Here is an 11,686-nt window from a genome sequence, read left to right on the forward strand (position 1 = left end):
TGTTATTCTTCTGTAGACAGCAAATCACACGGCTTATTAGCAGTAATTGTCTGTGTTATTATTGGTCTTCACACACATTTCTGATTATGGACCTGTTTGTCGCGTGTCACACACATCTTATTCAGTTGAACCATTTCCATTGTGTTGCCTAATCACACATAGTTCATCCTAGTGAACCATATGTTGTATATCGCACACACCTTCATCTGGCTGCCCGTTTCTTCTGTTCCTCCTCATCGCAAACAGTTAATTGAACTGAACCGTATGCCCTGCATCGCACATGCAACTAAAATCTGAATCGTGTTTGGTTCTCCATCGTCGCAAACGTTTTGCACCTTTTTTGACGGTTCTTTTACACCACCGTTTGTGATTATGGCATCGCACACAGTTCCGTCGAAGGGTCTCTGATCGTAGTGTCGCGTTTGGACCATCCTGCAGTAGTGATAGCTCTTTCCTCATTACCATGGGAGGAAAGCCCAAATCTGACAGTAAGCACATCTATTGTGGCGCCTGACTACATCCCTTGGTAACTGTTTTACTTTGCTTTGGTGGTTCTGTCGATCTTCGTTGGAACATTGGCTAATTATATTTATAGTGGGACTTGGCAAGGGATAGAGACTGGCATGATTTTTTTTTGAGCAGTGAATAGGCAACCCATCGTGATTTTTGCAGTTTGGACAGAGTTATGAACCCTTCACCGCCTAATCCCTAGATTATTGGAGGATCAAGATGGTGGCCATCAGGGATGAATGAGACATTGTAACAGTACTACTTTATTCAATTACAAGATCTGATGATTGTTGTGGTAGAGTAGAATGTCACACTAGTAGTTGATTTGATGAATTTTGTATGTAATCTATATGGCGTCCCATTACAAAAATCTGGAACGTACGCCTTCAACTGTGCATCCTTCACTGTCCTGGCGATGCCCCCATTGTGGCTTCAGATATCATACAGTCCAAGTGACGCGACGTGATAGCAGTTTAGATGCCGCTGGAGATGCATCAAGCATGGGCACAAGCAAAGAGCGGCCGAGGCTAACGCTAGCAAGTAGTCTCTACTCTTGCTATTTGTTTGCCATATGAATCCTTAATTAGTTAATTTCCTCTGCAAATTTTATGGTAGGTAGTTATTTGGTAATACATGAGCCTAACCTAAACTATTGCATCCCAAAGTCTCACAATCTTGATTCTTAATTCCTTGCCCCTGATATTCTTAATGCCACATATGGTTATACACAACCAATATAGTTTTGGCAACAACACTGAAACACCAATGATATAATTTGACATATTTGTATGAGGATGACTATTTTGTTGCTACTTTTGCAGGAGAGTTCTATTATCAGACCAGGGTAAGTGCCGTTGATATAATGGATGCCATTAGGTTGGAGTTGGAAGCTGTTGTCAACAATGGATGCATGCTAGTTCTGCGTGCAAAGCTATTGTCAACAAAGGGATGCCTCTGTGTCCCACGGGAACCTTGAGAGGTTTGTGCCGACTATATGGCAACAACTGTATGTTGCAAGACATCTGCTAGAAAAACAAGAACTGGATGCCGTCATGTCCACATAGATGGTGCAAACATCGATGAGTTAAGACCAATGTGAAAAGAATCCTTCCTAGTTTTTAACAAAAGATAGATGAAATACTTTAGGCAGTGATCTAATGTAAAATACTACAGCAAAAGAAAATGATTATGGTTCACTAGATGGTTCTGTTTCAGTTATTGCAATGGTTTCCCTTCTATATTCAACAGGTTTCAGTGGCAAGGTGCTATTGACAATGGATGCATGCAAATACTGCACACAAAGGTATTGTCAATGAAGGGATGCCTATGTGTCTCACAGGAAGCTCGAGAAGCTGGTGCCGACTGTAGGATGTTGCAACATAAGCGCCAGACAGACAACGACCAGATGCTGATATGTCCACATAGAATCTGCAACCAATGACAGAATGCATCAAGGCTAGTGTGAGAAAAATGATTGTGCTTCATTTATTGAAATGGTTTTCCTTGTATGTTCATATCATCCTTATATTAATTTACAGATTTTGCATTCCACTATGAATTTAATATGAACTAATGCAGTCATGACACCATATTTCTTCCCCTGCTATACACCTATATCACTATACCAATTTAAATATAAGGAGCTGCCTATGGACTTGGAAGCCTGAAAAGGAAAATAGTAAACAACTTTGAGCCTCATAATCAAAATTGAGACGATATTGTATATATTTAATTGGAATTATGTGAAAATTGTAGTGTGCCTTATCTATTTCCTTATCTGTTGTTATGTATTATTTGTATAGTTGTTGTTTTCAATGCTTAATATAACCTTATGTAATTTCTGAAAAAACTGAAATATGCACAAATGGATAAGCAGGTGAAGATATTATTGTTATGCTGATCATGGAGGATGGATATTCCTTTGAGCTTCTATCGTTGATAGGGATGTTGTAGTCAGATTTCTATCAAACTGAAGATATAGAAAGTAGAAGCTTGGCACTGGTGGGGCTTGCTTCTATGAGCACTGTTAGGTATGTGGTGTCAACAAGTTATGCTTATAAGTACTAAACTTATGTACGCAAACATCACTACCTTTCATTGCACACACACCTAGGTGCTAATTCTTCCTTGGATTTTTCATATGCAAATAGCACTACCTTTCATTTCACACACGAGGGTGCTAATTCTTCAAAGTATTATTCTATAAAATATGAATTTAAATTTAGGCAGGTCTATCTTACATATGCGAACTCATCTCAAGCATTTTCATTTAGCTACACAATTTAGTCAAGTTCTCTTTTTGTATTACCATTCAGCAAATCTCTATATCGGATTACTCACCTAACAAAGAGAATGAGTTACTATAGCAAAAGGGCCCGTGCGTTGCAACGGGAGAAAAATATATCACATTCTCTTCTAATCTAGAAAAGTGGTATACAATCTAGGAATCTGTTCCACAATTCCAGCTCGTCTATTTCAACACGCCTTGCATGTAGATTTAAAAAGTACATACAAACAGGCTAGCGATAATCCATTTATTCATGACATGTGCGGAATAATGTGTTATTGTGGGTAAAGGAAAACGACAAGAATATACGATGATACATTAGCACACTATACGGAGACATGCATGCATCATGGACGGTTTTCGGTTCAAGCATCACCAACTTATAGCATGTTCAACAACATTTAATGTTGAAGTTATTTAAAAATCCATAATTATTTCTAATCAAATAATTTCTCCACCATATAAAATCTAAAATAAGTATTTTAAACTTCCACTTTGAAAGATTAGACTAAAGCATTAAGTATATGCAAGTCACCTTAAATTCAACCAGAATATTGTTTTCGAAGTCAAGTGATTTTATTATTTTTAGAACAATAGTAGCTTAATTTTGAGTTAAAATAAGTAGGATGTTTTTTTTAGTATTTATAAGAGAATTTGTGTACTGCTGGCTGCTGCTGATTTACAAGGCGGTCACTGATGGGATCGATATACATATTTGTAGTTAATCTATATTAGCGCCCACACACACATGTACTTTGGGTGTTTCCTCATGGCACCGTACCTGGCGGAGATAGACTTGGACCGCGTTGAGGTAGAGCATCGTCGCCATCAAAGATAGATGGCAATCAGAGAGGTGAAATTACATATGTCTGGGAGAAAGACCTCCATTGTAGAGTGAAATCTTCTTTTGTTTTTCTCTGATCGTAAAAAACAGTGGGGAATGCTCACGATCACACAAAAGAGCAAAACCATATTGCATACCTGAGTGTCTAGATGTGACTACGAATTCACAAATCAGGGTGGGTGATCATGTAAGTTCTCGTTCACAAATCAGCATGCTGCGGAAAGCATAATGAGATATCCTGGAAGTAGGAAATATCCGACCAGCAAGGAGCACTCATTATTTTGCTACTGGCCTTTGCACACATAACTGAAAGTGGGATCGGTATTACTTAAATGCTGAAAAGAATCTTCTGACAATAGCAGTCATCAAGGAAACATGAACAGTTTGTGCATAACTTGGCTATTAGCCTTGGCACAAATCAATTAAAAGTGTGATTAGTAAGACAATTACATTATAAAAAACTCAAAGCTTTTACAAAATGATGGCAAAACTGCATACACAAAAGATAACTTTCATAACCAAATATACTATCTAATTGACTAAATTTCCTTTGCTTCCACGTCGTGGAAGTAGGGACGGACTTGTACGCATCTAGCCTGCAATCTGCACTTTGTGCAGCGCCATTGGCAGCGACACCGGAGCGAACCGCTTTGCGACTTCCCGTCGGCTCTCTTCTTCTATGTCCCAGCTCATGACGACTTGTAGAAGGAACGCTACATGCGTTTTCCACAACCTAGAATGAAAAATCTTGGTAGCAAAGGAAAATGTCGAGGAATGAGAAAGAGCAAATGTCTCTGTCTAAATAGCACAGTTAGTATTACAGCAAACAAACCTGCACCAACTGCCTTAACTGAACCTTGAAATCAAGACCTAGTTTAATCTGATCTGGCCAAAATAAGCAGTGAATTCATGGAACATATAGTCATTTTCTAAAAGGAAACATATAGTTAGATTGTCCACTCTAGATCAAAGACTGCAGTTTGAAGGGACTGTCCAATCTACATAAATCATGACCATGTTTTCTACATTTCCTAACTAAAACAACATTGTCTGAACATTGGCTTAGGCATACTGTAATACAAATTGCAAACTGCTGACAAGTGTTGACCTGTCGTTGGTTTTTGATGACCATATAAATTTACTTGGGTGAAAAGAAAATTTCAGTCATAGTGATAGCTCCAGCCAACAACCAAAAAAGTAGTCTCATTGGTTATAAACATCGAGCAGTCCAAAAAGTTGTCGGCTCCAGAGCAGTACGGAACATCATCATAATCAGATATATCCTGAGAATACTGAAAATGTACAGCCAGCAACATGAACAAAGATAACATGGATAAGATATTTGGAAGGCCTGGTACGGAGGTAACACTATTTTTGTTGGTAATAGCACATAGAGCATAATATAGACAACTAAATGAAGTTAAAAATGGTATGTTTAATCATGTAATATCATGCATGTACACTGAAGAAAGGACAGTTGTCTTTGATAGAATTTCCAGTTCACCTGCACTGTGAAAGGACTGGAATCGCATATAAATGCCATTATCCAGTGAAGTAAGGTCTCAATGCCATTCTCCAGCATATGATTGATCACATCCTGGATGCTTTGCATCTACGGAAGAAGAAAATATGTCAACACAGAGCAAGATAAATAACATCTAAACAAAAGTAGTAGAGGATGGTCGGGCCGCTTTCAGATATGTTCTGTTCATTGTTTTTATCTTTGCAACCTGATGGATCTTTTGGATTAATTGAGAAGCCCACTTGTGATGCCACTGGTATTTAGATTATGAAGAAACTGTGGATAGCAAACTTAAGGCCTCCTTTGGTTCATAGGATTGGAAAATCATAGGAATAGGAAAGTCATAGGAAATGAGATGACATGCATCTCAAATCCTATGCATAGGAATAGAAAAGGAGATGGCCTTTGATTCACACCATAGGATTTTTTCCATTGAGTCTAGGCTAATGTTTATTTTCCTATGAAATGTGGAGGATAGGAAGAAATCCTCCATAGGAATAGGATTTCATTCCTACAAACCAAAGAGCTCTGAAGGAATTTTTCCTATAGAAATCCTATCCTATGAAAATCCTACAAAATTCCTCCAAACCAAACTTAAGTGTGTTTCCCTTGCTTTTAGTAGTCCTCTCATCACCACCTGACGGCTGTTCGATTGCGCATTGACGAAGGCATGTATGCAGTTTCTCAATCTGGCGAAATAGATAATTTAAGTAGGAATTTCTACCATGAATAACTACACAAAGTTTGCTCAGTTTCAGCAGCCGAGCAATGTCGGGTAGCCCATTCTCATCGCTGGAAACTATGGACATGAGAATATCTCCATGTTCAATTTCTCTATGGATGTGTAGTAACTAACCATCATTAGGTTACACGACAACCATGATTAGATGAAGTATGATATCCCCTGACGTGAAAGACAAAACCTTTATAAGTTGGAGTCTGGCTTGGACCTTATTTTCTTATTTATAATCTATTACTGTAACTTTTATAATGTAAAGCCTCTCTGTTTTGTCGTCCAAAAATTGGGAAGCAAGAAATAGAATTATCTCTGTACTGAAAAAAACTACAAAATCTAAAAGGATTTACCTATTAGCGCTTGAAGTCGTCCAGGTAGATGACTATCAATCATAATGCAGTATTCAGCAACCATCATTTCAAGGCGATTTACATACAATTGCATGTTCTACACGTTCGGAAGTAGTACCACTGTGCATGGAGCTCCCTGATGCAGCTGATATGGATGCATACCTGGAAAGAACACAAGGACAAAGTATACAGGGGATATTGCTTGACACCGGCTCATGTGCTTCACCAGCTAAGGGAAGACCTTGGGATTGGGCATGTCGTGCACTGTTCCAGAATCTTCATGATGCTAATGCTAGAACGGCCAATAGAACCTGATTGAGAAATCACCGTTTTCCTTCCTAGTCCTCTAGTGATGTTTGGTGGGGCAACCCATTGTTGCTGTAGGTACATTAGGTAAAGCCTGTACTCCTTTTTCTTCCATTATTATTCAGCTGCAGATGCAAATCATCTAATGGGTAAGATGTATTTTTTTTCTTTGCCATACCAAAAAAGGATGTAGTTCTTACCATCCTACCATCATTCCGTTACACAACAATCCTGATTAGGAGAAGTATGATATCCCCTTCTGTGAAAGACAAAATATTTAGAAGTAGTAGTCCCACTTGGACCATATTTTCTTGTTAAAAATCTATTAGTTCTTAAAATGTAAAACTTCTTTATTTTTCACATCCAAGTATTGGGAAGCACCAAACAATATTATGTTTGTACTGAAGAAAGAAGAACAAAACCTAAAAGGATTAAGTTATTGGTGCTTGAAGGTCGTCCAGGTAGATGACTATAATTGTAACATTCAGCAACCATCATTCCAAGGCGATTTACTTCATACAATTCATTCATCTACTACATGTGTGTTGCGTTTCCACATCAATATCACCTTTATTTGTAACTGGCATATTTATAGGACAGGTTCTGTAATACATAAAAACTCTAGGTCTAATACTACATTTTAAATTGTGAAGCAAAATTCAAGATTATCAGGCCCAATGGAATCTCATATGTCAATGAGTTACATCTAGTTGAACTGAACACACTTGCACACGGTTACAATATAATGACAACATGATAAAGAGCCGCAATTTTCCTTTCATATAAAGGAAAGGGGAATATATTACTGTCACAGTAAGATTGGATAGGATCAAAGTATAATTTCCGTTGAAAAGCTCACTCTGATAAAAAAAAAGTGTACCAAATTGGGGAATTTTTAGGCAGTCAAATTTTTCTATGAAGTGGTACAGTAGAAAGAAGAAATTACCTAGGCAGAATCAAGCCGGCAGTTCGAAGAACATCACCTCGCCTCACAATAGGGTGGCGGCGATGTTCACCATTGGAACCAGGCGGATGGGTCCGACGGCAGATAGAGTGTGCCTAGAAGGAGTGGCTGGTGGCGAAGCCAGCGGGGTTGGGGAAACCAATGTCGAGGTGGAAACAGCGGGGAGGAGTCCCGGAGGCGCCATGGTAGCAAGGTCGGGGAGCCGCCAATGGCCGCGACGTCGAGTGCCGCCGGCGGTAGAAGGCCGCGGGTCCCCGGTAGTGGATGGGCGCGGGTGTGTTGGCACTTGGTGTAGGGGTAGGCGCGGCGGCGGGGTAGGACGCGGCGGCGGCCGGCTATGAGGGGCGGGGCGGGGCTGGATGTCCAGATGAGATCGAGAGGAAGGCTGGGTTTGTTTTTCTATTCTATCACTCGTACCGCTCCAGGTTCAGTTAATATGAGGACTGCGGCCGAATTACTAAATAGTACAGCGACCTTTGCGTAGAAAGGATGCGACGGTGAAAATGTGCTAACATTATGCTATTAGTATCACCTCGTTTATATTACGATTTTGTCTATACGAATCCTAAAAGCGTATTACGACTGGGTAAAAGCGTATTGTGACGATGAACCCACGGAGCCATCCCTCTCCCCTGCCCTCCCCGCACCAGCAGTGCACCAGACAGTCCTCGTCCTCATTGATCTCCCCCACTCCCGCAAATGTCCAACGCCCTGCTATACCTCCCCTTGTTTATCCCCTAAAAAACCTAAACATGATTAGTTAGATAAAGGGAGACCAAGAACGAACGAGGAACGAACCTGGGGCAGCCGGAGACGCGGCTGCGAAGCCCTACCCGAAACCCTAGCCATGGGGGATGGGCTTGCGAGCGGGCGGTAGAGGACGGGAGTGAAGACTCTGGCCGGAGGGGAAGGAGGCGTGGACCGTGGGGAGCTCGGGGGCGTGCTGCACGGCACCGGAGGTCACTGGAGAAGCGGCCGACGTGGGTGGTGGCGGCGGCGAGCGAGAGAGGAGGCGAGAGCCCGTGCTCCGTGTATGGACACATGTATTTTCTTTCTGTCTCTTCTATCGGCTTGTCTGGCTGCTGGATTTGATTCGATGTGCTAAGGCCCATGTAGGTGATGTACAGGGAGGCGTGACTGACGGGAAACGTGATGTAGGAGCCGATGAAATCGAAAATTACCTAAGCAAAAAAATTAGTACCACCTTGAATATGAGTGTTTTTTTTAACTGAAAGCGTAAATTCATAGGAAAATGCATATTATGACGGTGAATCCACGGAGTCAATCCGTGCTTTATTATTAGGGAAAGAAAAAATAATATATAAATATAAATATATATATTATATTATATTATATATATATAATATATATATAATAATATATTATACTAGTACAAATGCCCGTGCGTTGTACCGGGCGAAAAAAAGGCACACAACCTGCTTTATGCGTCATTTTTATATCCAATTTTAATAAACATCAATAATAAGGTTACACCGATTATTGCTTTTTGTAGGATGAAGTTTGGACATGAGGAATCAACTTAGCATTCTTTGTCTGATGGAAGAGTAGTTTTGGATGGAATAGTTGTCCATCGGTTTTATTTTTTACTATTCGAGAAAATGCGAAAATTTCCTTATTTTTAATAAAAATCACAAAAATTGGGACACTTTTAAGGAAAGATAATGTTTTTATAGAAATTGGATCATTTTTTTTAAGGAACTTTTTTTTGAACAGATGTATGTACTACCACTATAAAAGCAAGAGAGGACGGAGAACCAAGTCATCCTATCCATCCAAACCTGCAATCTGATGGTCTACATCCTTCCAACATACTAAACATTTTTTATGCTTTAATTACCCATCTATGCCATTACGTTAATTAATTACCCACCATGCTATTGGATTAACGTCATCAGGAACACGTCCCGTCAAAAAAAAAAGAAATCCTCACGACGTCGCTGCCCTCTGCCCTCTCGCGACCACGCCCTCGGGCAGTTTTGGCCACCGCCCACACCTCGCCCCACCTCTCCCCCAGATCCTCCCCGCCAGCCACCGCCCTCGACATGTGCCTCCGCCGCCGGACCGTCGCGCCCCCGCTTCAGGCGCTCGGGCCGCCCCGTCCACGCGCCGCCCGGGCCGCCGGAGCTCGGGCCGCCCCATCTTGCCACCTCCTGCTGCCGTCCATGTGTAGCTCGTCGACTTAAAACGGCGCCACCGCTCCTTCCTTCTCCTCCTCCTGTGCACTCGCCCCGATCCACCCCACCTCCGATCGTCGCCCGCGCTCCTGCAAGCCGCCGCCGACCTCCTCAGCCGGTCAACCGCGCCCAACGCCCTTCTTTGTTTTCTCCCCCTCTCCTCACTAATCTCTCTCTGCTCCCAAACTACAGGACGCCATGGCCACCGGAGGCAGGGGACGCGGCCGTGATGGGCCCGAGCTCGGCGGCGTGGAAGCCATTGGAGGCGCTGGCAAGGCCAAGGGCGGTGAGCCTGGCAGCGACGGTCTTGTGCATTGAGCGCATGTAGGACTTCCTCATGAGTTGTTTTCCTCCAACGCCGGGGTATGGATCTACGTGCGGGCTGCAGCCGCCGCCACCGCCTCGATCCCGACCCCCATCCCCCCGCTTCCCGGGGACAGACCCCGTCGCCTTCTCCCTTGTTCCTCGGACCCCAGGACGTCCTGCTGTCATCTCCTCCCTGTCCCAGTCTTCATCCGGTCATAAGGTTCCCCTCAAAGAAGGTATGCATGAGCAGCTAGCTAGGTTGTTTGTTCTCATCCACCGCAGCATCAGTTCTCTTTCTTATTGAATATAATCAATCAATACCACTAGGCCGTAGAGATGGGATCTTCACAATGTCTGGGTCAGATCCGCCCTGGTGTCCATAGCAGGATCATGCATGTTGTTGTGTTCATGGATTCCATCTTGTGGATGATGATTTGTGTATGATTGGTGTGCTATCTTTATCTTGCGTGGTTACAAATTTTAGTTGTTTTTACAAGGAATGGTGTGCGATAGCTTAGTGCATTTTATCTTATAGTAAAATAATTAGAACTACTCTGCACATGGATACCCTTGCGTGTACAATTGCTATATTTTTTAGAAGATACTAACTAACTAAAGATTCTAACTGCCGCTCTTTGTAGATTTTGAAGGAAGGGGAGAAGTCTGCTAAGCCACCCCTTAGGAAGCGGATGGACTAGCTCGACGCGGTCTTTTCCTGCCCATTCTGCAATCATGGGAGCAACATTGAATGCCGGATGTTAGTACTATATTCACGTGTTTTCCTGTTAGTTGGTTGATAATGGATGGCTATCTATCCATTCAACATTGTGAATGGCCTTCTTTTTCTCATCAGTCATATGCACAACCTGAGTGGTGAGGTTACTTGTCAAATCTGCCAGGAAAGCTTCAGCACCACTGCAAATGGTACATAGAACTGCAGATTGTACCTCTGGCATGCCGACGTCCTCACCCCATCATTGTGCGCCCCCGCCTGTCCGCTCATGCATTCACATTGAGGAAGATGATGAGTACCTCGGCCTGGCCACGCCGCCGTCCTCTCCCCGTCATCACGCGCCCCCACTCGTCATCCATCCGCAGCTTTTCCAGTCCCGGCCGCCGGAGAGTCTCGCCGCTGGGAACAAGCACCTTGCAATCGTGGTGTGCTTCTCCGTTGGTGCTGTCGTATAGACATCTTGCAAGTAAGTGACCTTCAATCCAAATGTTATCTTTCTCTGCACTTGATTTCAGTTGCTTTCTTACGGTCTCCTGAATTACTTGGCATGTGTCAGCCATTCTGAATAGGGAACGTTCTTACGGGACATCATGTTCACTTGGGATACTTACTGGATTAAGGAAGAAATTTTGAAATGCTTCTGAAACAATATCGTTTCATTACTTGAGGACTTTGGATAGTTCAGCATGTTCGATCGAGCATAATTAAGAAGCTTCATTTGTAATTATATAAAAAAAATTGTAAAATGATCTGTAAAAGTTGAACTTCTCACCAAAATTATATCCCTGAAGTTAAATCAAGTGAAAAAATAGTGTGTTGCAGTGCAGTTACTTGCAGTTGGGACTGATCTGATGAAGAAATTATTCTGTTAAAAACCTGGCAGATAGTTTTTCTGCTGGCAATATAATTACACTTGTTTGGATGTGCTTGTTT

General features: G+C 42.1%; 1 long non-coding RNA gene across 1 annotated transcript; it reads right to left on the reverse strand.

Moving 5' to 3' along the window:
• Positions 1-4,980: 4,980 nt before the first annotated feature.
• On the reverse strand, positions 4,981-7,919 carry LOC125551614. The gene is made up of 4 exons (XR_007302915.1): positions 7,502-7,919; positions 6,756-6,814; positions 6,250-6,680; positions 4,981-5,253 (listed from the first exon to the last, which is right to left on the reverse strand). It is a non-coding gene; the product is annotated as an uncharacterized LOC125551614 (long non-coding RNA).
• Between the last annotated feature and the right edge of the window lie 3,767 nt (positions 7,920-11,686).

This window comes from Triticum urartu, chromosome 4, assembly GCF_003073215.2.
Source record: "Triticum urartu cultivar G1812 chromosome 4, Tu2.1, whole genome shotgun sequence".
In the NCBI taxonomy this organism is placed as follows: domain Eukaryota; kingdom Viridiplantae; phylum Streptophyta; class Magnoliopsida; order Poales; family Poaceae; genus Triticum; species Triticum urartu.